The sequence below is a fragment of the Ambystoma mexicanum genome, chromosome 12 (genome assembly GCF_040938575.1).
Source record: "Ambystoma mexicanum isolate Mex_15411 chromosome 12, UKY_AmexF1_1, whole genome shotgun sequence".
Classification (NCBI taxonomy): domain Eukaryota; kingdom Metazoa; phylum Chordata; class Amphibia; order Caudata; family Ambystomatidae; genus Ambystoma; species Ambystoma mexicanum.
Window position 1 is genome coordinate 35108056 of NC_090936.1, and position 27390 is coordinate 35135445.

At 46.0% G+C, this 27390-nt stretch overlaps 1 long non-coding RNA gene across 1 annotated transcript in view; it reads right to left on the minus strand.

Moving 5' to 3' along the window:
• The window catches only part of LOC138513225 (uncharacterized), a 169995-nt gene that overhangs the window by 90592 nt on the left and 52013 nt on the right, over positions 1-27390 (minus strand). The window contains exons 3-4 of the long non-coding RNA XR_011281733.1: positions 26466-26523; positions 26244-26336 (exon numbers count right to left, since the gene is read on the minus strand). This is a non-coding gene — a long non-coding RNA (uncharacterized lncRNA). The remainder of the gene's footprint in view (positions 1-26243; positions 26337-26465; positions 26524-27390) is intronic.

The following is a 27390-nucleotide window of genomic DNA, read 5'->3' on the forward strand; positions in this document are numbered from 1 at the left end:
CTTGAGGATCCTGAAGGCCCTTTTTCCTATGTGCAATTCCATATTCAAAGAATAACAATTTCTGCAAGTGGGCATGACTAAGCTGCTAGAGGTGGTGTTAAACAATACTGACTATAGATCTATCCTTACACAGGCTGATTTGATGGGATATTTTCCAGGTGATAAGTCAAATATATGACAATCAGTGAACTAAATGTGGATGATTCCATCTTAACCGGAAGGGTCGCTAAAGGGCCCCGAGCACTCCCCACAGCCAAATAGGGCTTTAAGCAAATAAAGACGAGGCAATTGCAATAAAAAGAAACCGGTCTAGGGATAAACTTAAGGTAGTGCCTCAAAAAAGGGCTAAATATAAAAACAGGGTGAGGCCGTCACTGGCAACCGTATCTGTGGAGAAGGTTATGTGTGTGGAACCCCCTCATGTTTCCACTTAATGGAAACATGAAACATTTACACTTGTCTGGGGAGGATAGCTCAGGGCCAACGTGCTGACCTTGGAAGCAAGACGACACGCAGCAACACAGATTCGATCCCTGGGTCCGCGCTTAGAAACTTCTGGGTCTTAAGCGCGTTATAAATAACATATCACATCAATGGAAGAGTGCGATGGACTGAATCAAGAAAGCTGCAAAATTAATAGCGAAAAAAGGGGTAGAGTATTTTAATCGCCTGCAACTAACAAAATGACTGTACAAGGCAAGCTTAAACCCTGGTTGGGCAAGGGGAAGAAAACAAAGTAATATAGATTCAGCAGCCAACAGGGTTACTTTCGACCAGTGTGCTGAGCGGAACACTCTAGTGCATGAAGAAGATTGCGATAATCAACAGTGGGGTTCTACACCCATCCATGAGTCGGTACAAGATAACTTGACAAGGGATACAATTAAAGTTGGAACAGCAATCTTGAGGGATCTATTATGTCATCCAAAACTGCAATCTAAGAGCATTCGAATCAATGATCCATAGGCCTCAGCTCAGAGTCAGTTTCTGAATAGAACGCTCTGGAACTCTTCCATGAAATGTCTGACCTAAAAGCTGTTGGGACCCATGAGCTAACCAGGGTAGAGGTGCCCAATCATTATGCGATTCAAATTGAGATGCTGCCCATTTAGTTTCCCCAGTCGTTACTGAATGCATCCTATCGTATGCCCCACAGTTTATGGAACTGGGTTATGAGAAGCAGAATTGAAGAAAACCTGTCCACGAAAAAAAAGTAAATCAGTGAAGAATAAAGAGTTGCTTTAAACTAATCCCGACATTGATTTGGAAAAATGAGTTGCTGAATTTGTTGAGAGCCTAAGGGAGAGTGTTCCTGATGTTTGTGGCCATGATATGGAGTGGAACTATGGGAATTCGTGTAAGGTCATCGATTGATTTTACTATGTGTTGCATAATGTTTACAGTGGCCAGTAGCCATGAATTTCTATCACCTCCTATCCATTTTTGCCAGCAGACTTCTTCATCCATGAGAGAAAAGTTGGACATGATACCATGTAGGTATTTGAAACAAATCACTCGTGTCACAGGGCATGTCAGAAGCAAGTGGAGAATTGTTTCTTTGGCCATAGAGGGCTGCAGAGGCGACAGGTGTTCGTAGAAGCTAAACCTCTAATGGCCAATATTTCTTTAGTTTCTAGCAGGTTCAGCCGGATTCTCATAAAGAAGTTGCGCGCCATTCTATTCGGGAATAGGTTGATGTAACTTTGGAGAACTTCCAGTTTTTTAAAATTCTGTGGAAGGTGTGTTGTTAGTTTGTTTTTATTGGCAGATTCTAGTTATCCAATCAAGTTCTATGCTCTTTTTAGAACTTTTACAGGGTTAGTTATGAGTTTCTCTTCGCAACTCTCCACAGAGACTAGAAGGGCCACATTCTCTTCACTCCATCTCGTCGACATGATGTAGGTAGAAGACTGTTGCAGTTTATTGATGTCTTTAGCAATGAAAGGCTGAGTTCTCGTCTGATCGATGCTACTGGAGTTGACTTAGATAGACCTAGCACCGATCTCCAGAATATAGCTTCCAACTTTGGCCATAGGTCAGAGGGAAGATTGGGCATGGTATCTGCACCATAGGTTACAGATGGTATCGGCCAAATGTGATGTCAATTGCTTTCCCCTGTGCTGCAAGCTTTTTTTGTTTTCTCATAAAGGACTCCTTGCATTACTTTTTCCTTCCCAGAACTGTCCAAGGTAACCCCCAGATACTTGAAGTCACTTACTCTTTCTATTATGGTAGTGCCCAGGCGAAGGTTGGTCTTTTCCTTCTTTGTAGTAGTTTTTTCTATTATCATCATTTTAGTTTTTCCTTCGTTGATGTCCAAGTTGTTATCTGCTATATATCGCTGTAAATTATTCAATTGGCGCTGCAGGCCTATTGGTGTGTGGTCTAAAAGGATCAAGTCGTCTGCATATAGCAAGTGACTGATCTTTTCTCCGCCAATTTCTGGAGGGAAGACGCGTATTGTTCCTAATGCATAAACTGTATTGTAATGACCAACTGTACCAACCAAAATGTCAGCTCTATGCTTTGTCGAATTCATAATGTACCACTGAATGACTCTATGCCTGTAACTAAGCTCTTGCAAGTAACAGCGCCTCAATGCCCATGGGTTACTTGCGCGCTATATAAATATATATAAATACATTGTCTTCTCAGAGTCCTGAAAGTCTCCTAGGTATGCCAAGAACAAGGCTGGGGTCAGAGGGCAGCCTTGTTTCACACCTCTCGCTGTAGTAATCTCCATTGAGAGAGTCCCTTGTTGGCTTAAACGACTTGCATTGTGGTATTAGTATACAGGGCTCTTATTGGTTCTAGTATTTCGTTTGGGCACTTGCAGGATATGTGTTTCGACCATAGTCTGGTTCTGTCCACTCGGTCGAAGTCCTGGGTGAGATCTATGAAGGCTATGAATATTTTAGGACTGCCTTCTAGAACCTTACTTTTTAAAGTGCTCAAACTGAGGATGTTTGTGTTCGTACCCATGTTCTTTTTAAACCCTGATTGAAGGTGATCTTGACAGGGGGCGTTACGTGCCCATGATGTAAAGTGGCGTAAGGATCCAAATACTTCACCTATCGGATCTAAAAGGGCAATTGGGCGATAATTCGCTGGATCAGCCTTATTGCTTTTTTTCTAGATAGGAACTACATTTGCTGTGATCCATGAAGGCGGGATGGTTTTTGAATTCGCACAGTGCCCGAAGATCTCACTTAACAATGCTGCCCAAGCTTCAGGATAGGTTTTCAAATCTAAGTTAGTTATGCCGTCTGGGCCTGGGGCATGGGAAGCTTTTAATTTCTTTATTAAGTCGAGAATATTTGCTTTGATGTCCAACTGTATCCATGGCGAATCAGGCCTCCTGTTGTCCTGTTTACAATTTTTTGGTGATTGAAAAAGATTCTCGAAGTAATTCTCCCATGTCAATTCACCTATTCTGTTTTGAAGAGAAGGTAGCGCTTCTGCCAATGTTGAACGAAGTTAGGACCAGAAATCTTTAGCATGGTCATTGATGGCAGTTTTGGAAGCCGTAGGGCATGGGTGCACAACATACGGCCCGCGGGCCAGTTGCGGCCCGCCATGCCCTTTTGACCGGCCCGCGAGGCACAAAGACTTTCCTAATGGAGGGCGGCCCGCGCCCGCCCTCCATTAGGAAAGTATTTGTTGTCTTCCGGGCCGGTGAAAACACTGGCCCTCATTGGCTCAGCAAACACACGCATCACGTCGCTCCTACGAGCCACGTAATGCGTGTGTGCTGCATCAATGGAGGGCCAGCACTATGGCTGGCGTGGTCCATAAGGCTTGATGCCGGAAGGCATTTCAGCCTTGGACCATGCCAGCCGTAGTGCGATTCCAGCGACTTCCAGCTTACCTGCTTTCCAGCACGTCTCCGGTAAGTGGTCTGTTTGTGTTTGTGTGTCGGGTTTGTTTTGCTTTATGTTTGTGTGTATGAATGTTTGTGTTTGAATGTATTTTGAGTGTATGTTGAGATGCGGGGGTGAGGGGGTGTGTCGGATGTGTATGAATGTTTGTGTTTGAATGTATTTTGTGTGTATGTTGAGATGTGGGGGGTGTGAATGTTTGTATTTGAATGTATTTTGTGTGTATGTTGAGATGCGGGGGTCGGGGGGTGTCGGATGTGTATGAATGTTTTGATTTGAATGTTTTTTGTGTGCTGATTTGGGGGGTGGGGGGTTTGGGTCTGTATGGGTGCATGTTTTTGTGTGTGCTGAGTTGGGGGGTGGGGGTTCGGGTCTGTATGGGTGCATGTTTGTGTGTGTGCTGATTTGGGGGGGTGGGGGGTTCGGGTCTGTATGGGTGCATGTTTCTGTGTGTGCTGAGTTGGGGGGTGGGGGTTCGGGTCTGTATGGGTGCTTGTTTGAGAGTTTGCTGATTTGGGGGGGTGGGGGGTTCAGGTCTGTATGGGTGCATGCTTGTGTGTGTGCTGAGTTGGGGGTGGGGGGTTCGGGTCTGTATGGGTGCATGTTTGTGTGTGTGTTGATTTGGGGGGTGGGGGTTCAGGTCTGTATGGGTGCATGCTTGAGTGTGTGTGTGTGCTGAGTTGGGGGTGGGGGGTTCGGGTCTGTATGGGTGCATGTTTGTGTGTGTGTTGATTTGGGGGGTGGGGGGTTCGGGTCTGTATGGGTGCATGTTTGTGTGTGTGTTGATTTGGGGGGTGGGGGGTTCGGGTCTGTATGGGTGCATGCTTGAGTGTGTTTGGGGCATAGTGTTTGGTTGGGGGTGAGGGGGCCATGGGGCATAGTGTTTGGTTGGGGGTGAGGGGGCCATGGGGCATAGTGTTTGTTTGGGGTTGGGAGCCATGGGGCATAGTGTTTGGTTGGCGGTGAGGGACAGGGGGCATAGTGTTTGGTTGGGGGTGGGGGCCATGGGGCATAGTGTTTGGTTGGCAGTGAGAGACAGGGGGCATAGTGTTTGCTTGGGGGATGAGGGACAGGGAGCATTGTGTTTGGTTGGAGGTGGGAGCCATAGGGCATAGTGTTTGGTTGGGGGCTAGGGGGGGTGAGGGGGCCATGGGGCATAGTGTTTGGTTGGGGGTGAGGGGGCCATGGGGCATAGTGTTTGGTTGGCGGTGAGGGACAGGGGGCATAGTGTTTGGTTGGGGGTGAGGGGGCCATGGGGCATAGTGTTTGGTTGGGGGTGAGGGGGCCATGGGGCATAGTGTTTGGTTGGCGGTGAGGGGCAGGGGGCATAGTGTTTGGTTGGGGGTTAGGGGGCCATGGGGCATAGTGTTTGGTTGGGGGTGAGGGGGCCATGGGGCATAGTGTTTGGTTGGGGGTGAGGGACAGGGGGCATAGTGTTTGCTTGGGGGGTGAGGGACAGGGGGCATAGTGTTTGGTTGGGGGTGGGGGCCATGGGGCATAGTGTTTGGTTGGGGTGGGAGCCATGGGGCATAGTGTTTGGTTGGGGGTGAGGGGCCCATGGGGCATAGTGTTTGGTTGGGGGTGAAGGGGCCATGGGGCATAGTGTTTGGTTGGGGGTGAGGGGGCCATGGGGCATAGTGTTTGGTTGGGGATGGGAGCCATGGGGCATAGTGTTTGGTTGGGGGTGAGGGGACCATGGGACATAGTGTTTGGTTGGGGATGGGAGCCATGGGGCATAGTGTTGCACTCCAAGAGTGAACTCAATAATAAAGCTAAAACAGGCACAGTTAGGAGATGTACATCCTTTGCTTTTTTGAGGAAACCTGACTCAACGAAGGCCATACTCCTCTTGGGTAACCCAAACAGCAAACTATAGCAGTCCAAAATAACGGAATGTCCAATCAAGGGTCAATAAAATATATATAATTTAATTAAACAGACGATATACAATAACTAAATCGAAATAAATGATAGCAATGGAAAATGTGTAGTACAAAATGTAAGTTTGAAATGCAATAAAAATCGTTACCTCTCAAAAACATATCTTTTTCCATGTGTTTAATACAAATTGGGGGTTGAAAAAGCCTCCTGACATGTCCCGCCTACCGCCCCGCCCACTTTTACTTTTCGGCCCACTATAGCCCTCATGTAAGGTACTTTCGGCCCTCTGTCAAAATCAGTTGTGCACCCCTGCCGTAGGGTCTAGTTTTTTCGCGTGTCTCATGATCTTCCTTAATTCATGCCTTTTATCAGCCACCAACTTGTCAAAAACGTGTTTGTAAGTTTGATATCATCTTCAGCGACAAAACTTTTAAAGTTGCTAATAAGGGGGTGTAGTCTACCTGGACTGGGCCTTAACTATTTGCTAAGTTGCAGTAATTGACTGTCAAGGCTCTTATGGCACCCTCTGTCATTTTTAGCCTTGTTCCTTGGTCATTTGTCTCTAATTGAGATGTCATTTTCTCGTAGAATGCTGTATTTTAAGACCAAATAGTTAGTAGAAGGTTGTGATCGCTGGCGGACGTCCTCACCACTTCGAAAGCCGTTATTGATTGAAGTAGCGGACGCGTCACAAAAATGTGGTTGATTGTGGATTGCGATCCTTCTCGTTCCCAAGAGGGTATTCGATTTGGGTCAGGGAAAACTGAATCGAGATGAAGGAAATCTCTTGATTTCATTAATTTCATCCACTGGGCGGCCCGCTGTTCAGAAGGAGTTTTCTTGATGTTCATCTTGCTATCGTCTCCTTTTTTTGGATAGTTGGCGTTTAGGTCGCCGCATATTAATAAGCGGTCAACCTGATGGTCAACTTGTCCCGCGTCAATTTCGGTCTCTATCAAGGCAAGGAATTTTGCCGGGTCGATTGTAGCGGGATTCCAATAGGTGTTAATGATTATGATAGCCTTTGTTAAGCTCTTTTTTTCCTTAATTTAACATTGATTGATTGTCCTTTAGCTTTTGTGCAAGTGTGATGCCTCTTCCATTTCGAATGGCTGTTAGTAGGTCCGAGGTAGGACGACCTGCAATACCTTTTTTAGCTGGTGCTACACTGAATTCATAGCCGTCCAGGGTGGGGCTTTGCAAGAGCCATGTCTCCTGGAGGCATATGATGTCGTAGTCTCCCAGCTGTATGTCACCTGGGATCATTAAATGCAGGAATCCACGAGTGTTCCATGAGCACATCCTGATTGTTGTTGATGGGTTGCTGGTCAAAGATTATCTTCAGGACTGTGCTCTTGAGTCAAGGGTGGCTATCTTTGTCGATGAAGGGTCAGGGCTTTCGGGAGCCATGACCACATGGCTTGGAATGAAAGGCCAATTTCAGAACTTGCCGTTGCAGGTTGGATATCGTTCTGCACTTTTCTTGAAAGTCTAGGAGTTGTCCTACTGTTTGACTCCTGGGTTTGCTTACTTGTATTTGATTTTTCTTCGACAGCGACATTCTTGCTGAGTTTTGGTTTGTTTTTGTCAAAAACGATAGAGAACGTTGTAGATTCATTACCACTAGCTGTAACACTTGCTGATGTTGGCTTCTGGTGGTCATTAGATGTGATGTTAGGACTGCCGGGTGAAGAATCTGCGTTTTTCTTAGTTGATCTTGGATGATCAGGTGAAAGTGGTTTGGTTAGGTTATCTCAGGTTGTCATTTCAGGCTGTATTCCGTTCACCTGATTTGGCCTCCCTGATTTTCCTGGATGACTCAATTAGGTCATATCCCATAATTAGCAGGTCTTCCGCCGCGGCTCTAAGGTTATTCACAGTTGACAACATAATGTATAAGTGTGAGATCACATTTTGATGTTGATGGCTTGGATCTACAATTTTCAAATCAGATGTCTTTATTGAATGTTATTTTGGAATGTGATATAATAATTCAATCACCGCTCTTCTGTTAAGGATGACTTCATCGCGATTTCCAGGAATCGGTTCTAATTTTAGTATCCATCTTGTTTGTTTCTCACTTAAATGTTTGTTATGATAGGTGTCCGTTCTTGACCTATAATGAATACATAGGGATGCCTAGTGTTGCATTCTTTGCTGATTTCGTCTATTTGATTCGGATACTGAGTGTGCTTGTTTTTTTACAGGGCGCCCTTTATAATCAGACTCCGAGGGTTGATGTATATTATATGGCTTTTCTCCTTCATTTCGATGAGTTCTTTTTAGTTTGCAGGGATTGGGTGAGAGGTCTTTTCGATCTTGAAGCTTTTTGTTGAATTTCCATAGTTTGAGTTTCTGATTCTTCTCAAAGCCCCGGATGAGAGCGGGGCATAGTCTCGTTTGTATGCTGGGTAATGTTCATCATCCCTGCATCACCAAGGAAGTCTTCTGTTGATCTTGGCGACGTGGCAATTATATCCGTCACCTTTGTTTGTTCTAATTGAACTTCCTTGGTAGTTTTATTTGATGGAACCTGGACCGCTGGGACTTTTAAGAGAGGTGCTGGTAATGTCGTTTTATGTTTTACTGCCCTCGACTGGTGGAAAAAAGGCTCTAGAGGTGATTTATCACACGGCATAGAATTTGCTCCTTTCTTAGGGTTGACCGGCTGTATATTTAAAACGGGTGAAACCGAGATGGTCGTTAGATCTATGAAGGGAGAAGTTTGTGTTCCTTCCATCTTGTAGATTTTCTCTATGCTGGAATAGCTCCTAGGGGCCAATGAAGCATCTTGTAGGTTGGGGGTCAGAGAGGAGTGTTGGTCTGAGATGGGATAAGTGGGCTTTGTTTTTGACTCCACAGCCATAATACATCATTGCTTGGATCGATGTATGGTCCTTTAGTGTGTCACTCATTGTCTCATAATTTGGTGAATTGCGTTAAGGCAATAGTTATTGCCGACATTAGGGTGAACATATTTGTTTTTTAGATGGTGTTTCTCTAGTTGAAGCGAGGTTCTGAGACGTAGATCTAGCCTTTTGTTGGAGAAGATATCCGGGAAGTTGATGGTGCTCTCCCTTGATGGAATTTTGCATTCGAAAGGTCTACTGAAGATCTTCGAGGTGAGCTATAATAGCTAGGATTTGGGCACAGGGATTCAACTAGCTTCTCGGGTGTTTTTTGTTTCTAGGAGAGTTTTTCGCAGATGTATTTCCATTCATCTGGGGTTGAGTCCCAGGGCGAAGTCTTTCCGGGCTTTTATTGTCGATGTCGCTCTCTTTTGCCAAATCTGGGTCTAGGTCTAACGGTTTTTCCAAAAGATCACATTCGCTAGTTGGATTTGGAGAGACTCCTGGAACAGTTTTTCTTTATACCAACTTCCTTTCGTGTAGTGGTTTATTATGCTAGTCAGGTTTAGTTCCAGAGTTCTTCGACTTGACTACCCTGATTTTGTCCATTAGAAAGCTGTTGCCGCGGGGACCTTAATTGAGGGTGTCCGACTTGAGTGTCAGTGTTGTTGATAGATCTTCTGTTTTAGAGCAATCGAAAGTACATTGGTCCCCTGCATCCTTCCTGTTCTGTGAAGGTGTTGAGAAGTTCGTAGGGAAGTGTCACAGAGCCGTTTCTTTTTCGGACGGTGATGAAGCCCTCAATGGAGGGGCTATTGTAGTGGGTGCTTCTCTGCTAAACTGCCCTTTTCACTTATTCATGGACACATTTGATTTATTCATCACTTGATGACTATGTGGAGTTGGCTTGAGCATTGCTACAGTGAGTTTACGTTGTTTGCGAGACGGCATATTTTCTTTCACTGCTTCAAGCATCTCTGCATCAGTGAGTTCCTCCCATCTTTCCTGGATGACTTGAGTGTTTGCAGAAGAAGTCAGATAAAAGTTAAAGCTGAGGTTGAAGTGTTTTCGCGCTTTTTCTTCCTGAATTTGCACCAAGTGGCCTCTGTTGTTAAGGGACTTTTGATTGTGCCCTCACCGCAAAAAAGTCTTAGCTGATTTTATGTCGTTTAGCTGCATTCTGTCAGCTTCCTCTAGAATGTCTCTAGGGTTTCTTTGTCTTTTTTTTTATGTTCAAGGAATCTCTTAGGTCTTCCTCTTCCTGGATGGAATCCAAAATAGCATCATCACCACTTTCTGCTGAGCAAATGGTCTCGATAGGGTGTAAGGTCTTCGGTTTGTCATGAATCAGTGCCTTGACTGACAGCTAGTAGGCGGGGCCGTGGGCAGCAAGCGCCGAGCCTCCTGCACCGCTGCCTGGATGGTACCGCCTGGAGCAAGCAGAAATCCGGTCCGAGGGACCCATCGAGAGTGGGACACCCCCTCACACCCTCCCGGCCCCCCGAGAAGTCCACCACCCCACCGCCACTGAGGGCGGCGTCCTGCGGCGAACCGCCACACGGAAGTTCAGCTCTGCCCTTGTCAGGTGCCACGGAGGGCGAAGGCGGCCGGGCCGTGACACCCAGTGCCCACCTCCATCCGGGAGACGTCAGTGTGTTTGGCTGGACGAGGCAAACGGTAGTCTGTGCAGGGGCAAAGGGTGGCAAAGGCGTTGGAGTAACTGGTTCGCCGAGAGGTTGGTTAGGAGTAGACTTTTGACAAATGTGCTCTTCTTTTTTTCCATAAGTGGAGTCATGGTTATGGTGTTTCAGATCACTTTCACTTGCGAGCTCAATGAGTGCCGCAATAGCGGCAGGCTTTAAGTGTTGAGGACTCGAGGAACTCTAGGGTCCCTCATCAGGAATAGTGTTAATATAACTCGGAATTTCAAGTACTTGCTGTGACTTTGATGTTTGTTCCAGGCAGGGGCGGGAACTCCTCAAGCGGCGCTGTGCTGCTTCTTCAAACAGTGGACCTGGCACAGGCGGGGGAGGGGGCGTCTTTGCAGTCTTGCCAGTCATGACTGCCACTCTCCGCCACTCCGCAGACTGAATGAGTCTTTGTAGAGGTTTTAACACACACCTCCTCTGTAGCAGCAGCAATAGGCAGGGACAACAGACTGGGAGTAACGGGCAGCAAGACTGCCACTCTCCGTCACTCTTTTGTATCGAACAGCATTGGGATGGCCTTCCTATTGGAGGCAGATATCTTCGTCCTGCAACAAACATGTATTATGGGAGAGTATAAATTGGATGGCTATCAAATCATCCAGGTAAAGGCCAGCTACTATAATCCTGGGAGTGCGATCAGACTTTCCTTCTATCAATATATTGGCGGGAATATTACAATGTAAAATTGAAGGATATTTACAAAAAATCCTGATCATTAATGTATACAATCCTCCGAATACTGTCATCTGGCAGCAGATTATCTCAGATCTTAATAGGCTATTGGAGGAATGGTCTAAGGATAATATGGGTTCACTATACTTGATTGCTGGTGACCCAAACTATGCAAGATTCCATTGAAAAGACGTGAACAAGAAATTTTGAACTATCAAATAATAACGATGCTACATTTGTTATAGTGGATGAGGACCGAATATTTAATGATCATCTTTGGGAGATTTTTATCGACTGTCATGGCTTATTGCAGCTGTACCTTAGAAGCTGGGAGTTTGATGGTCATCCTTATACCTGGCTTGCTAGGGACTGTAGGCCATGGATTGAATATATTCGGGTTCCCTTTGCTATGTGTCAGTTTATTGGAAAACTGCAGCTCATTCCCACCGCTGCAAGTGACCATGTAGTAAAGAGGTCCACTATTATTTCAGGTATAGATATGAAAACTATGAAAACAAAGATGGTTGGAGAGGTGGGGGTAAGGTAAACTTGACTAGTAACAGGACACAGTGGTTGATAAACAAATTGAGGTACATCTCTTATTTGGACTACTTTTTCCCCCCCAAGAATATACCAAAAGAGATTACTGCCTATTTGTTAGTTTGCCTTTCTGAGTGTGGTAAGAACTATATCCAGATTCCTGGAAGTGGAACGCGAGTAAAAAAGACGGCTATTAAAAGAAAGCCCTATGATCCAGATGTGGCACGCGGAAAACAAATATGAAAGAGCTCTAAGGAAAGTGGAGGGGTTGAAGGGAATAAATGCTGAGCCGAAGATGGAAAAATATCTCAAATTAAAACTAAATACAAACATTTCCTCAAAAGACATAAATAGTCGATCCACACATCTAAATGGTTTTCCATGTACAATACTCTACGACAAGCAGATGGGTGTACATTTTTTTTTTAACATTTTTTTTATTTGTATATAATCTTTATAGATTTAACAAAATATCGAAGTGCTCGTAAAACATATCGAACTGTCCTGTGTGCCTGCGGGACGAAAGAAGGTGTAAATTCTGGCACACCTACAAACCCACTTAATGATACAAGAAAGGGAATTGAGATCAACCGCATATTGGAAGGGGAAAAGATGAGACATTTTGCTGGCCTATATTATAAAGCCAAAGCTGCGGCTACCTTGAAAGATTCCTTTAGTAAAGGGGAGACATAATCTATGACAGATACTGAATATGATACAGTTGTTGAGATTGTTAGGAAATTGAAGCCATCTAAAGTCCCTGACCAGATGGGAGTCCTAATCTAATCTATAAACACAAGACACAACTTTGGTGTTCCATTCTGTCTCATCTATTTGGAAATGTTGTAGAGACAGATTCATACCACTCAGCTGGGAGGCCTCCACCAGTATTTAAAAAAGGGCCCTAGAGACAATCCAGGAAACTATATGCTCCTAGCCATGAATGATGCTTGCTCCAAGATTTCCCCCCAGCTTCTATTAGTGGAATTGAGAACGTATTCCCAAAATTCCGAACTGGCTTTAGGCAGGGGATGGGTTACTTGTCAAATTTATTTTATTTATTTTTTATTTTATATATTTATAACGCGCCGGAGCTCGCGAGCATCAGGGCGCGACAAGTACACGAGAGGACAAGATCACAGGACAACATAGAAAGAAGAGAAAAGAAGTGACAGGGGACTCAAGGGAGTCTATGCTGAATATATAACAATTACCGAAAGAGTAATGTTTTCAGCTGCTTCCTAAATGGCAGGTACCTACTTTCACATCTAAGATTATCCGGCAGCTCGTTCCAGAGTGCTACAGCTTTGGTGGGGAAGGCTCTCCCGAGTCCATTAGCTTTGACTTTGGTGTGGCTGGCTTTGAGTAGCCCTTTTTTAGCAGATCTTAGACAGCGGCTTGGTTCGTACCAGCGAAATTCCTTCTCTAGGTATGTGGGGGCCGTGCCATAAAGACAGCGATGGACCAGTGTCAAGGATTTGAATTTAATGCGCTCCTCAATGGCGAGCCAGTGAAGGCCTATGCGTTCATGGGTAATATGCTCACGCTTGGACTTCCCGGTGATGGTTCTAACAGCATTGTTTTGGATTATTTGGCATTGTTTGATGCAAGAGTTACTTGAACAGAGCATTAGCGCATTCCCATAATCCAGTCGGGATAAAATCGTGGCTCTAGCAATCTTGGCGCAATTTGTGGCATTAAGATACGGCCTAATGCGGTGTAGGAGTCTCTGATAGTATTGACAGTTTTTTTTTAGAAAAGTAACCTGGGCATCTGCACCTAGTGAGGATTGCAGGTATATGCCAAGTGTTTTCACCTTACTAGAAACCGGGATATTGGAGTCCTTGATAGTAAATGATGAGTAGGCTGAGCCTAAATTGGAAAGGGCTTTTGGAGATCCGAATGTCATAAGTTCAGTTTTTGAACTATTCAGACACATCCAGTGGGCTTTCATCCAACTTTCTATAGTATTATAGATTGCTGAGAGTCTGTTGTTGTCTCTGGAGTGGTCACCGCTGAGTTCTATAATCAGTTGGGTGTCATCTGCGAAGTTGGTAAAGTAAATACCCAGCTGTGAGAGGAGGGCGCAAAGGCAGCGGATATAAAGATTGAATAAGAGAGGGGAGAAACTTGCACCTTGTGGGACACCACAATCCACTGGGTTCGTGCCAGAGGAATGTCCACCCCATGTGATTTTAGATTTTCTGTCCTTCAGAAAAGAGGATATCCAATTGATAGCTTCCTCAGCACAGTTACCTGCTTTTCCCAGGGCCTCACGGAGCTTCCCATGATCTAGTAGGTCGAAAGCTGCCGAAAGGTCCAATAGAACAAGCAGGCCGGCCTTGCCTCAATCCAGAATTTCTAGCATCTTGGATTGAAGGTCAAGTAATGCTGATTCCGTACTATGTGCACTTCTGAATCCTGATTGCTGGGGATGTAACAAATCTCTGCTCCCTGATCTTTCTCACGCGTCAAAGCAGGAAACATGATGCATTGTATGTTTGCTTCATAGATTATAAGAGTGCTTTTGATACAGCGGACAGATAACGACTATGGACCAAGCTAAAACACTGGAGCTTGAAGCAGACTGTCTTACATTTCATTCGAGAATGACATTCTGACACTGTAACCAAAGTGCGATTAAATCAGGAGGGTACCCTTAGTGGGCACATTAATATGAATTTTGGTTAAAGTAAGGCTGTACATCGCTCCCCCGACCCTTTATAATTTATATGTAGCTGATCGGGGTTAGCACATGAGGAATACCCAAAGCTTTCCTCCCAAAATTGATAAAGAATGTATCAGCTGGTTAGCCTATGCGGATGATCCCCTCCTGATTGATCGCACTCCGACTGGACTGCAGCACAGTATGCACAGTCTATGTGAATATTCCCAATTAAATAATTTGATTATAAATTATAGCAAAACTAAAATAATGTCTATTAATTCCAACATGAAAGGCCAAGCTAAAGTTGGATGGACAATGGATGGTGAATCCATTGAAGTTGTAGACTCATTCTGGAGTCGATATAGTTAGCTCCTTCAGTATAAAATGTTTGGAGAATTTTGTCTGCCAGAAAGTTGAGAAGATTTGTCGCTGTGCTGAATTTGATAAGACAGGCCAGTTATCCGATCGATGCTCTGGTAAAACTCTTCAAAACCTGCATCATGCCCTGGTTAGACTATGATATGGAGATATTGACAAATAAATAACTTTTTTGCATTTTGAAAGAACAAGAAAGAACCAATCACTCATTTCCAGAGAGCTCCATTACAGATAATGTTTCATGGTGTAACGTAATGCAACAAGCTATGCAATTGAATACCGTTAAGGAAAACATTATGGAAAAAACCAATAACCTAAAATATAAATTACACTAAGTCCTCAGAGTGGTCTTTGCAAAGATCCTCGCTTATCCCAACTTTCAATTTCTCTCCCATTTCGGAATAAGAATTAGAAATTATCATCAACAATTTAAGCCCACCAAATGCAAGAATGACATCCACACCACCATGCTGATCAAAACATGCTCTCCCACCCTTATCACTTCAATCTGCAAATTCATCAATGCATCTATAACCTCTGGCATTGTACCCCAGGATCTTAAGAAGGCCTGGGCAATGGTAATGCCCATTCTAAAAAAAACCTGGCCTCTCTGTTGATACGCCAAATAACTATAGGACTATCACCAACACTGCTTTTTTACTCAAAATCCTTGATCATGTGGCCTATATACAAATCGCAGACCATCTAAAGAAGCACCCCATACTAAATGATCACCAGTCTGGGTTCCGGGTTGGTTTTGGAACAGAAGAACAAGTTACTCTTACCTGGTAACCTTCTTTTGATGGGATGGTCTGACGACGTATTCCATATCTATGACAGGTAATCACCACAGCTGTGCTGCTTTGGAACATTTTCGGCGTCTGCGTCGATGACGTTGATACTCTGTCCTCGAGGGCCTCCGTCGAGCCGACATCACCGGATATTATAAGTAGGACGCACGACGCCTGTAGCCTCACTTGTAGATTTTTTCCCCCAGAACGTGTGGCACCAATCTTCTGCCAGTATGACCACAGAAAGCTTTGCGGAAACGTAAGCTGCAATTGTGTAAGAAATTCTGTAGTGGGGCAGGTAGGGAGGGTGCGATATGGAATAAGTCATTGGACCATCCCATCGAAAGAACGTTACCAGTTAAGAGAGTATCTTGTTCTCCGAGAGGATTGGGTCCTCCGACGTATTCCATATCTGTGACAGACTCCCAAAGCAGTACCAACGTATGGAGGAGGGAAAAGAATTAAGAATATAGAAATTTAGAATGCCCAATCAAATTGCAGAGTAAAGGACCACCTTGCCAAATCCTGCCCATGGATATAATCTAGGGAGTAGTGTCTTGCAAAAGTATGGACCGAAGTCCAAGTGGCTGCTTCACAGATGTTACGAATAGGAAAACCCCTCTCCAGGGCAGTAGAGGGGCAGCCATACCCCTAGTAGAATGATCCCGTAAGTCTGCCGGAGGGTCTTTACCCACCAAGCGGTAACATTCAGAAATTGCCAAGATAATCCATCTACACAAAGTCTGCTTAGTAACAGCTTGTCCCAAACGCCTTCCAGTGTATCCAATAAAGAGCTGATCGTCCAATCTGACCCGGGACATGCGTGAAATGTAGAACCTTAAAGCTCTCCTAGGATCCAACCTATGGAGCCTCTCCTCTTCCTTACCAGGATGCGGAGGAGGATAAAATGCCAGAAGAATGACCCTCTGGTTTAAATGAAATTCCAACACCACTTTCAGAAGAAAGGAAGGACGAACCCTAAGGACAAACCTGTCCTTATGAAACACTGAAGGGTGGCTTAACAGAAAGTGCCTGTAACTTACTCACTCTGCGAGCGGAAGTGACCGCAACTAAAAATACAGTTTTAAGGGTTAACAGTCTCAAAGGACAAGAATGTAAAGGCTCAAATGGAGCACCCATTAGGAAATTGACTAAGGTACAATCCCAACCGGGCACCTGGAAAGGTGACGGTGGAAACACATTAGTGAGCCCTTTCAGAAACTGAGAAATTAAAGGAACACCTTGAAATAGTCTTATATATTTTTTTATTTTTTATTGGTTTAAATAAACCTTTAAAAAGAAAGCAAACACATGATAAATCACAAAGACAAGTCACAAGGAAGCCCTGTGTTGTTCTCGTATAGTCAACAACTGAACGTCATTTTGTCGGTAATTGACTATAAGTTGTTTCCATTGGAGAATATGTGAATCACACACCGTTACTCATTTCAAGGTTATTTTCTCTGCATCTAAGCATTTTTTTAGGACTCGGAGGAACATCACCAATGGAGTCTTATTCTTCATGAAATTTGTGTATGGATTTAATTTTGCCAGCCACCTGCCTTCTGTGGCTTATCTTGACCTTTCTGAACCGGATACTCTGTTCTTCTTTCATAAATTGTATCCACTGTTGGTCTATTTCAGCCGATACGACCTTGGCTTCCTGGCACGATTTGCCTGTGTGTGAGTTTCTCTCTGTCTTTAATTTTCAATTTGTTTGCTGCAAAGCTCTCCTCTCGAGACCTTTTTAGTAACCTTTGGTAGATTCTGCTCTTGTGCATAGTGGAAGTTTACTTGTATAAAAGTGCTCCTTTTGAGGTAGATATGTATAGGTGGAGCTTGCTGCAATCTATTTTACTTCTAAGCATAAGCAAGCCTCACAAATTCTTGCTTCTTGTGGTGCCTTGCATATGTACATGCTTAAATATGGACAGCGCCGCCAGGTAACCTTTAATGGTACCCCTTGCAGGCCCTTTTGGGCTAAAGAAAGCAAAAAAGACAGAACCACAGGAATCCACATTCTTAACCCTGCACCAGTCGCAGAACTTTCTCCAATGGCAACGGTACAGGTACTTTGTTGCAAGCTGTCTGGCCAAAAGCAACACCTCCATCACATCTTCAGGGAGGTCCCAATCCTTATACCTCAACCTTTCAGAAGCCAAGCGTGAAGGTGAGAGATTTGACCTCTGGATGGAGAACCTGACCCCCCCTCCCATGAGAGCAGATCGTCTCGGTAGGGAAGACGACGTGGAGGGCAGATGGACAAGTCGAGAAGGTCTGGGCACCACGTTCTCCGGGCCCATGCCGGAGCAATGAGGCTCATCCGGGAACCGAACCTCCGTAACCTCTGCAGCACTTGCGGGATGACGGGGACTGGAGGAAACGCGTACAGCAGTGGGAAGGACCACTCCACCACGAACGCATCCCCTAAGGCTCCTCTTGGAGGAAATTCCTGTGAGCAGAACCTTTTGCACTTCCCGTTGACACTGTAGGCAAAGAGATCCACTTGTGGAGTCCCCAAATGGCGAAGATCTCCAGGAGAATCTCCTGAGCCAGCTCCCATTCGTGAGAGATCGCGCTCTACCTGCTCAGAGCGTCCCCCGTCTCGTTTTTGTCTCCGGCCAGATGAACTGCCGAGATCGAAATTTCCTGCTAGATGGCCCAGAACCAGAGCTGCATCGCCTCCCTGCACAGAGGAAGTGACCCTGCCCCCCCTTTTTGTTGAAGTAGTGCATGGCCACTGTGTTGTCCATCAGAATTAGGACATTCTTCCCTCGCAGAAAAGCCTTAAGGGCAAGCCTGACGGCCCTCAGCTCCAACAGATTGATATGGCATCTGGACTCTGACGGAGACCAACGACCGCTGACTGTCAACTTGTTGGCATGAGCTCCCCATCACGAGGGATGCATCCGTCACCTCCGGCCAGGGTAGCCGAAACGGAGCCCCCTTCAGCAGATTGTCTTTGACGGCCCACCACAGAAGGTCCTGGGCAACAGAGGGCGGCACCTGAACGGGGTCCGACAACCTGCCGGAGGACTGTGACCACTGCATCTTGGGAGCCCACTGCAGAGATCTCATCCACAGTTGAGCCTCTGGCACCAGAAGAATGCAGGATGCCATGAGGCCAAGCAACCTCAAGAACTCGAACGCTGGGAGACTCTGGGCATGTTGAAACTTGTGCACCATCTGCAGAATGTGATGAGCCCTCACCTGGGGAGGGAAACACTGCCCCAGGGATGTGTCGAGCACTGCACCGATGTACTGGAGCCGCTGGGTTGTCGTCAAGTGGGACTTCTTTAAGTTGAGGGAGAAGCCCAGCTTGTGAAGGGAGATTGCAGGTGACTGAAAGATGAGCCAGGACTTGCTCGGGAGAGCACGTCCTGATCAACTAATCGTCCAGGTAGGGATAGACGTGAATCGCCCCTTTCCTGAGACACGCTGCCACCACCACCATGATGATCTTGGTGAAGACCCTCGGGTCAGAGGTCAATCCGAACAGCAGGACCCGAAACTGAAAGTGTGAGTTGCCAACCGCGAACCTCAGGTACTTCTTGTGCTTGGGATGGATCGACACATGAAAATAAGCGTACTTGAGGTCGAGAGACACCAACCAGTCCTGAAGTTGGAGGGCCTGGAGGACTTGAGAGATTAACCACCCTGAACTTGTCCTTCCTGAGGAGTTTGTTCAAACCACGCAAGTCCATGATGGGTCTCAATCCTCCGTCTTTCTTTGAAATCAAAAAATAAGGGGAATACCGTCCCTTGTTCCTCTCCGCTACAGGCACCAGTTCTATGGCGCCTTTCTCCAGCAGGGCTTTGATTTCCTGCGAAAGGAGCGGATCCGGACTCTTCAACGAGAGATTCCCTGGTGGATTGTCGTGATGCCTCTGCCGGAAAGGAAGACAGTAGCCGTGGGCTATGATCTCCAGAACCCACACATCTGAAGTAAGGGCACGCCACTCTACAAGATGCTGCGCCAGCCTTCCCCCAACCGGTGAACCATGGGACATGGCCTCATGACTGAGCTGAAGCAGCTGCGGCAGTGCCTGAGGGTAAAGAGGCAACTGCCCGAGCGGCCTTGGCACCTCGAGTACCTTGTTTTCCACCTCTGGTACTCCTACGGTGGCCCCTTTGACTTGCAGCTCCTCTCGATCTACCAAAGGATGAGTAATATTGCAAGGAACCTCCCCTCCATTGCTGTCCCCTAGGACGAAAAAGCGGAGGTTGGCGAACTGCAGCGCCCAACGACTTCGCTGCAGCTTTGGAGGTCTTCAACCTCTCAAGGCTCTCGTCAGCCTTGCTGCCAAAAAGATGTTTACCATTAAAGGGCTTGTACATCAGGAGCAAACCCCCACTTGCGCAGATTACGGTGCTCGCTGCCACGGACCGGCTGACGCGATCTGCCATGTCCAGACCCGACTGAAAGGATTCACACATGGCATCCTTGCCATCCTGAACAAGAGCAAGAAAGCCATCCCGTTCCTCCCCTTCGGGAATATGTTCAGCCGCCAAAGAGAGACAATTCCACAGAGTATGAGTGAAACGTGCTAAGGCGCACACAGGGTTGGCTGCCTGTAAAGCCATACCCCCTGAAGAAAACACTTTCTTTGCCGAGCCATCAAAACGCTTGTCGTCCCTATCAGGAGGGATGGTAGGGTATGACGCCTGTTTTGCTGGGGCCGTTGCCGCCTGCACCACCAAACTCTCCGGAATGGGGTGCGTAGTCAAGTAGCTGGGGTCGCTACTGGATGGATGGTATTTCTTCAGCAAAGACTTGCTCACTGCCGAGAGATTCTCTGGAGCAGACCAAGCCGCTGCCACCCTTCATTGCAAGGCCATATGGAATGGCAGTACCGGGTCAGTTGGTGGACCTTGGTCAAGGATATCCATCAGATCATCCTGCAGAAAATCCACTGGTGGCGCAGACCACCCCAAGTATTCCGTCACCCTCAACATAAGGTGCCGGTACATGGACTCGGCGTGCGTGCCAGGCTCAGGCCTACCGAACTCAACCTCCGGAGAGGTGTCCAGACCACTGGCGTCATGCAAGGACTGGCGCAGGTCTTCTAGCTGGCTATGCCCAGGCATGAGTTCGCCAGGAACCTCTTTAGGAACCATACCTTCATCAGACCCTTCATCCACCTCAGAGATGTAATCTAGAGGCTGGAATAAATTCCTGGATGAGGGCACAGAAAAAGGCTCAAATACAGGCCTCACTGACTTCTTCAGGGCCTTTCTCAGAGTTTCCATCGGTCTCCGGGGCACCTCCTATAAAGCCTTCTCGAAAGGCGTCGGCAGAATCGGCATCGACGTCGAGCGTGGCGCCGATGGTATCGACACAGGCCTCGAGGGTGTAGCTCCGAGCGTGTCCTTCGACAGGCTGGGCGCCGATGGCTTCCTTGGAGGCAGAGCCTTGAGAGAGCTCTTCGATGGCCTTGGCACCGACGTCTTCTTCGAAGACCTCACAGGCTCAGACGGTCTCGAGGGCGTCGAGGACCGGGACCTAGAGCGGGCATGGCTAGAACAATCCACCTTGTCCGACCGAGACCTCGAAGGTGCCCGGTGATCGCGATGACCGCTCGAGCCCGAAGGCGTGCAAACAGTATCTCTAGCACGTTCCCTGCGGCGTCTTTTGATGGCGCGGACGTAACGGAGCCCTGCGACTGAAAAATCGCCATCATCTCCTTACGAAATTAATCCCATTCCGCAGGAGTGGAATGCTTGTTGGGACAAGCAACCCGCCGACGGGCGGAGTCCTCGGAGGAGGACGGGGAAGTGACCGGTGACAGCGCTTCCATGAGTGCCTCGAAGAGGCAGAGGAATGGCGGGACCCGCTCTGGGACCGGGAGCCCCTGGACTTACGCCGACGATGCAGAGAGTCGCCCCTCGAATCGTCAGTTGAAAGCCCAGTGGATGTCGACATCCGGGGCTTGGACACCTTACCGACAGATAACTTCGAAGGCCTTGCGGGAGCGTAAGAAGAAGCTAACGACTGGCAATCGTCACAATCGTCCGTGGCGTGGTCCTCACCGAGGAACCAGAGGCAGGCACTGTGCAGGTCTGTCAGCGACATCTTGGAACCGCTGTCCCGACACTTCTTGAAACCCGGTCGCGGGGTAGAAGATGACAAAGACATCATGGAAATCTTCACAAACAAACAGGTTCGAAGAACCGAAAGAATAGAACTCAGAAGAACCGAGGCGCGCCGAGATCTCTGAAGCGAACAAGTTCGCAGAAAAAACGGAACTGAGGCTACGGGCGTCGTGCGTCCCACTTATAACATCCGGTGACGTCGGCTCGACGGAGGCCCTCGAGGACAGCATATCGATGTAATTGATGTAGACGCAAAACATTTTCCGAAGCAGCACAGCTGTGGTGATTACCTGTCATAGATATGGAATACGTCGGAGGACCCAATCCCCTCGAAACCGCTCTTCTGGAACTTAAGTCTAAGCTACTGTAACGCATGGACCATAATGAAGCATCATTACTCATGCTGTTTGATGTTTCTGCAGCGTTCGACCTGGTGGATCACAATATCATGACCACCAGCAGGTTGCACAAAGTCGCAAACTTCTCCCACCTTGCATCTAAGTGGGTCTCTTCATTTCTTAATAACCGTAACAGCAAGGTATTTTGCAGCACGGCGGAATCCAAACCCATTACGATTTCTTGTGGAGTACCTCAGGGAGCCTGCACCTCCCCTTGTTTTTACAATATCTTCAGAACCCCCTTATTGGCTATGCTAGACCATAAGAACATAATATTCACTAACTACGCGGATGACACTCAATGTGTCATCCCCGCTGTCTGGCTTGGATGAACTGGCCATTAAAAAAGTCTTTACTATAATTGAAACGTGGATAACAAGTTGGCTCTGAACAAATCAAACACTGAGCTTCTTGTCATAGGATCCTCTCACATTAAATAAACACGGTCCAAGCTATGATAGCTTTCAGCTGGGAGAAGAAACTATTATTTTGCTAAAAAAGGTGAAAACACTTGGTGTGACTTTTGACCAATGAATGACCATGAAGCAACATGTTAGCAGCTTGGTATCCTCATGAGCTTATCACATCAAACTACTAGCTCACCCAAGGCCCCTCATATCACAGGAAAATGCAGAGACTATCGCTAGAGCAATAATAGGATCCAAAATGGATTACGGCTCAAGTCCCTTAATAGGACTAGACAAGACTGATCGTAATAAACTGCAAGTCTGCCAAAACGGGGCGGTCATGAAACTCAAACCTAGAGATCATGTTACAGCCGCAAGACGTGCTCTCCATTGGCTCCATGTGGAGTCCAGAATTCTGTTTAGGAATCTAACCTTAATTAAAAAATGAAGACTAGGCAATATGCCCGATTACTTACAGCAGGTTCTCCCTATGAGAACTAATATTAGAGCCCTAAGATCAAATAACCAATATCTGTTATTTGTTCCGAAATGCCGAACCGAAAAGGTGGCCAACTCAGTCTTTTTCTCCATTGGGCATATGGTCTGGAATGCTCTCCCATTGGATATGAGATGCCTTGAGTGACTTGAGATCTTTAATAAAAGGTTGAAGACTCACCTTTTTAACTAATTGGTTTTTAATCTCCTATTGATGTGTTTAGTCTCTCTTCCTGGTATTTAATTAATACCACCTAGCTGCTTAGGTATGTGTTGTTGATGGTATCCAGTCATAATTTCGAATACAATATATTCGAAAGTAAAAATGTCGAAAATATTTAGTCGAAAAACAAAAATGTCGAAAAACAAAAATGTCGACTTTTTTTCGACTTTTTTCGATTTTATGTGTTAATAATAAATATTTCATTAAACGTTTTTTAAAAAATAATTAAAGGTATTTCCATGGGGGGTGGGGGTGATGGGGAGGATGGGGGGGTTGGGGATAGGGGTTTGGGAGGGTTTTTTAAATAATTAATTAATTATTTAATATTATATTAAAGATTTTTTAAAAATAATTAAAGGTATATCTATGGGGGGTGGGGGGGTGGGGAGGAGGGGGGGTTGGGGTAGGGGTTTGGGATGGGGGGGACCCCCCCCCATAATAAATGTTACTATCTGGGTAAAAAAAAAAAAAAAGTGTTTTGGGTTTTCGATTTTTTTTCCGACATTTTTTTTTCGAAATTATGACTTTTCCTATTATATGTATGTTTTTTCGACTTTTTTACATTCGACATTTTTTTTTCGACATTTTTGCTATTCGACATTATGTTTTCGACTTTTTGACTATAAACCGTTGTTGATGTCTTGTAGCGCCCTCATGCCCTAGGGTCCATGGCTGCGCTATATTAATGTTGTAAAGTAAAAGTAAAGTAAAAAACGGTTGGTTAAGAGATTGGAAGGGAGATTGTGGAGGAGAGAGTTGGGGCTACCTAGAAATACCCCAATAGAGGTGATAAACTGAGTTGGGATTAATATCTCTTGATACCCACTTGAGAATAAGAATGGGAATATTTCTTCTTCGTATATTCAGCAAGGACGACGATAGGGATTCTCTATTTGCAGACTTTGGCAATTTACTTGTGGAAGACGGGATTAACAATCCCTTGAAGGAGTGGGTAGAGGATGTTCGCCTATTCTTTGAAGGGATAGGTTTCCAAAGCAATACTGATGATCCACTTGGGGTGATGGAAAAGAAATAAAAAAGATTCGCTAATGTCTCTTACTTGGGGAACTTTAAAAGATTTGGATTATACGTGAGACAAGGATTACCAGTAGATGTTCTGTGCCTTTTCCTCACTAAACCTTTTGATGTTAGGGTGAGAACATTTGTACTGTTACGATTAGAATTGTTCCCTACGTTCTCCTGCATAGGTGCGTGAATAGGACTTCCATATGATCTCAGATCTTGTAGGCTCTGCAGTCAAGTTGTTGAAACTCCCAGACACTTACTCACTTTGTGCCCAAAATTAGTGGAAATCTATGAAAAAGGTTACGGGGGTTGAGCTATAAATTTACAAACCTAACCTATGATCATGTACGGGCTTTCATATATTCAGGGAGATCCACAACATTACATGTTGCAGTTTACTATATGTGGACACAAATCCTTGAGTTGTTGTAATTGATCTTGAGATGGTTAGAATATTGTAATTGATTACTAAAAACAAATTGTATAATGTAGACTTGCAAATTAACTTATTGTATGTGTGTTGTGATCATATATGTTTTCCTTATATAGCTTTCCATACATCTTCATGTTTTTATAATGAATGCATCGTAGTTATTATAATGATCTTTGCTTCTTAAAATGTTAAATTTTACTGTTTTCTGTCTTATAAGGTTTACTTAACCAAAACAACACAATAAAAAAACACTTCAGGCTGATCCAAGACCGGCAGGCAACAGTCTGTAACCCAAGAGCTCCCTCAGCACCCTCCATGCAAGTTGAGCCATCCTCCAGGGACTCCTGCTACACTTGGTCCACAGGTAAGCGCGCCTTGATGCCTCCCGCCCTCCCTGCACTTTGCTGCTCCCACACTGCACACCTAGGCCACCCCCACCTAGTCCCCTATCAGGCAGACACCCACGGCTCTGCCATCACTACACCCGTTACGAGGAATAGGTTCCTCGGGCAAGGCACCCACATCACACTCCTCAACCACCACGCCCACCAAACTCGCAGACCAGGCCCCATGATCCTTATGAGGAATAGGTTCCTCAGACTAAGCACACACTTCATCCCACGTTTTCCTCTGTACACTCCTCAGCCATTGCGACCTAAGCTAACATGCACGCCCGATAGCCCAATCCTTACTCTCTCAACTGCACCCTTATCATTGGAAGATCAGTCACGGCCCACGCAGCTGAAATCCTCGACCTCATAACCTTCAACAACCTCGACTTACTTGCCATTACTGAAACCTGGCTCCACCCCGCTGCAGGCCAAGCTCTTTCCATCGCCATCCCTCCGGGCTACGCCATCCTAAAATGTGATAGATCCTTGAAAACAGGAGGCGGTGCCACCCTCATATTAACCAAAACACCCTTACTATCAGAGCCATGCACACCACCGTCATTCCTAACAGCAAATCCCTACTCGCCAAGCTCTCCATGTCACCTACCGACTCCATCACTATCCTCCTTATCTAGCGTCCTCAACGATAATTTACTGCAAAGCATCTTCAACTCCATCAAGCCCAACTCTAAATTTGTAATCCTCTGGGATCTCAACCACCAGTGTAGCCACTGCACTCAACCAAGCTGGCTTCACACAATGTTCCCTCGAGCCCACCCACGACCAAGGCCGCACCCTTGACTGGATTAGCGACCTCAATTGCAACATCTCCATTCCCGTCACTGCCCTCTGCCCAGGATCTGACCACCACACAGTTGCCTTCATAATCCCCTCTTCAGAACGCCCCAGACCAGCTCACCCTGCTAAACCTGAAGGTATGGCCCGGTGCACAAAAAACCTCAACACCACAAACCTCGCCCTGCTACTTGCTACCCTCGCTCACCACTCTGCTCCCCCTAAGACTCATTACTCTTCCTAATGCTTTCCCCCTCCCTCAATGTAAATAGCGCCCAGATACTTGAGGGTTTTGTACACTGTAATAAATGCAAAAATAAATAAATATGTGCATAAGAACATTGCCTACAGCAGTCAGATTGACATCTAGTGGATGATGCAGGTACATGGCAGTCAGATTGCCATCTAGTGCATAATGTGGGTGTTACATGGCAGTTATAACAGGAGGGAAGGCCAATTAGGGGTGGCATGGGGACTGGGAAGAGGGTTGGCAATCAAGACGGAAGCGGGTCGGGGAGGGAGAAGGACACTGCAACACAGAGGGACCGGGAAACAATTATTTCAAATTTAAAAGTGCGCGCTCAAGCAAAGCAAACAAAACACACATGGACTCACCAGTCCCGATGACTTTCAGAATCATCCTCCCATTGCAGGGCTTCCCTGGCTGGGAAAACTCCTGGAAAAAGTGGCCACATCACAGTTCCAGGACTATATTGAAGAAGAGGGCCAGTTACATCCGTTGCAATCAGGATTCCGGCCCAAATTTGGGACTGAAACATCACGGACAGCGGGATGGGACAAGTTGTTGCAAACGGGGGAATGGTAAATTATCCTTACTTGTAATGCTCTCTCCGCAGCGTTTGATACAATGGACCACAGGATTTTGCTGGATTGCCTAAAAAAACATAGAAAAGGTCGCTGAAAGTGCGTCGTATTGGTTTTCATCCTTTTAGGCGGGGCGCAGACAATGTGTACAATTGGGAGGTTCCCTGCCAGAAATTATCCCAAAATGTTGTGGGGTCCCACAGGGTTCTGCACTTCCCCCACCCCCTTCTGTTCAATATCTATCTCTGCCCATTGATGGACATTAGGAAAACATAACATCAGTTTTCAATCATATGCTGACGACACGCAGCTTTATCTTAGACTTGATTATGTAGATGACTCACTCCAAGGTGGGTAGATTTCTTGAATAAATAGGGGTATGGATGGCACTAAACTGGCTGCAGCTTAATCAAAGCATAACAGAGGTGATTCTCTTTGGACCGAATTATCTACTGGAGGGGAATAGCAGCCTGCACCCCACCTCTATTTTTGGGCTCAAAACTGAACTAGGCCTCTAAAGTAAAACATCTAGGATGCACATGGCAGAGTGATTTGGGCTGCGATGGTCAGGTCTCAGCAAAAGTTCAGTCAGCATTCTATAACATCCGGCTGTTACGACAAGACCTCCCCTACGTGCCCGAGAATGACCGTGCTATGGTGGTAGGAGCCCTAGTAACTCGAAACTGGACTAGTGCATTGACCTCCTCGTTGGAGCACCGCTAAACAGATTTGTCACTTGCAAAGGGCACAAAATGCAACCGTTAGATTAGTGTTCGGGGTACCAAAACACACCCAAATCTCTGGTCTTTGCCGTTCTCTCCACTGGTTAGCAGTGAAGGATCTCAAAGTTCAAGATTGGTTGCCTGGTTCAAACGTTTAAATGGTCTGGTACCAAGTTACACGAGGCATACATTGAAACAATACCAACATACTAGGG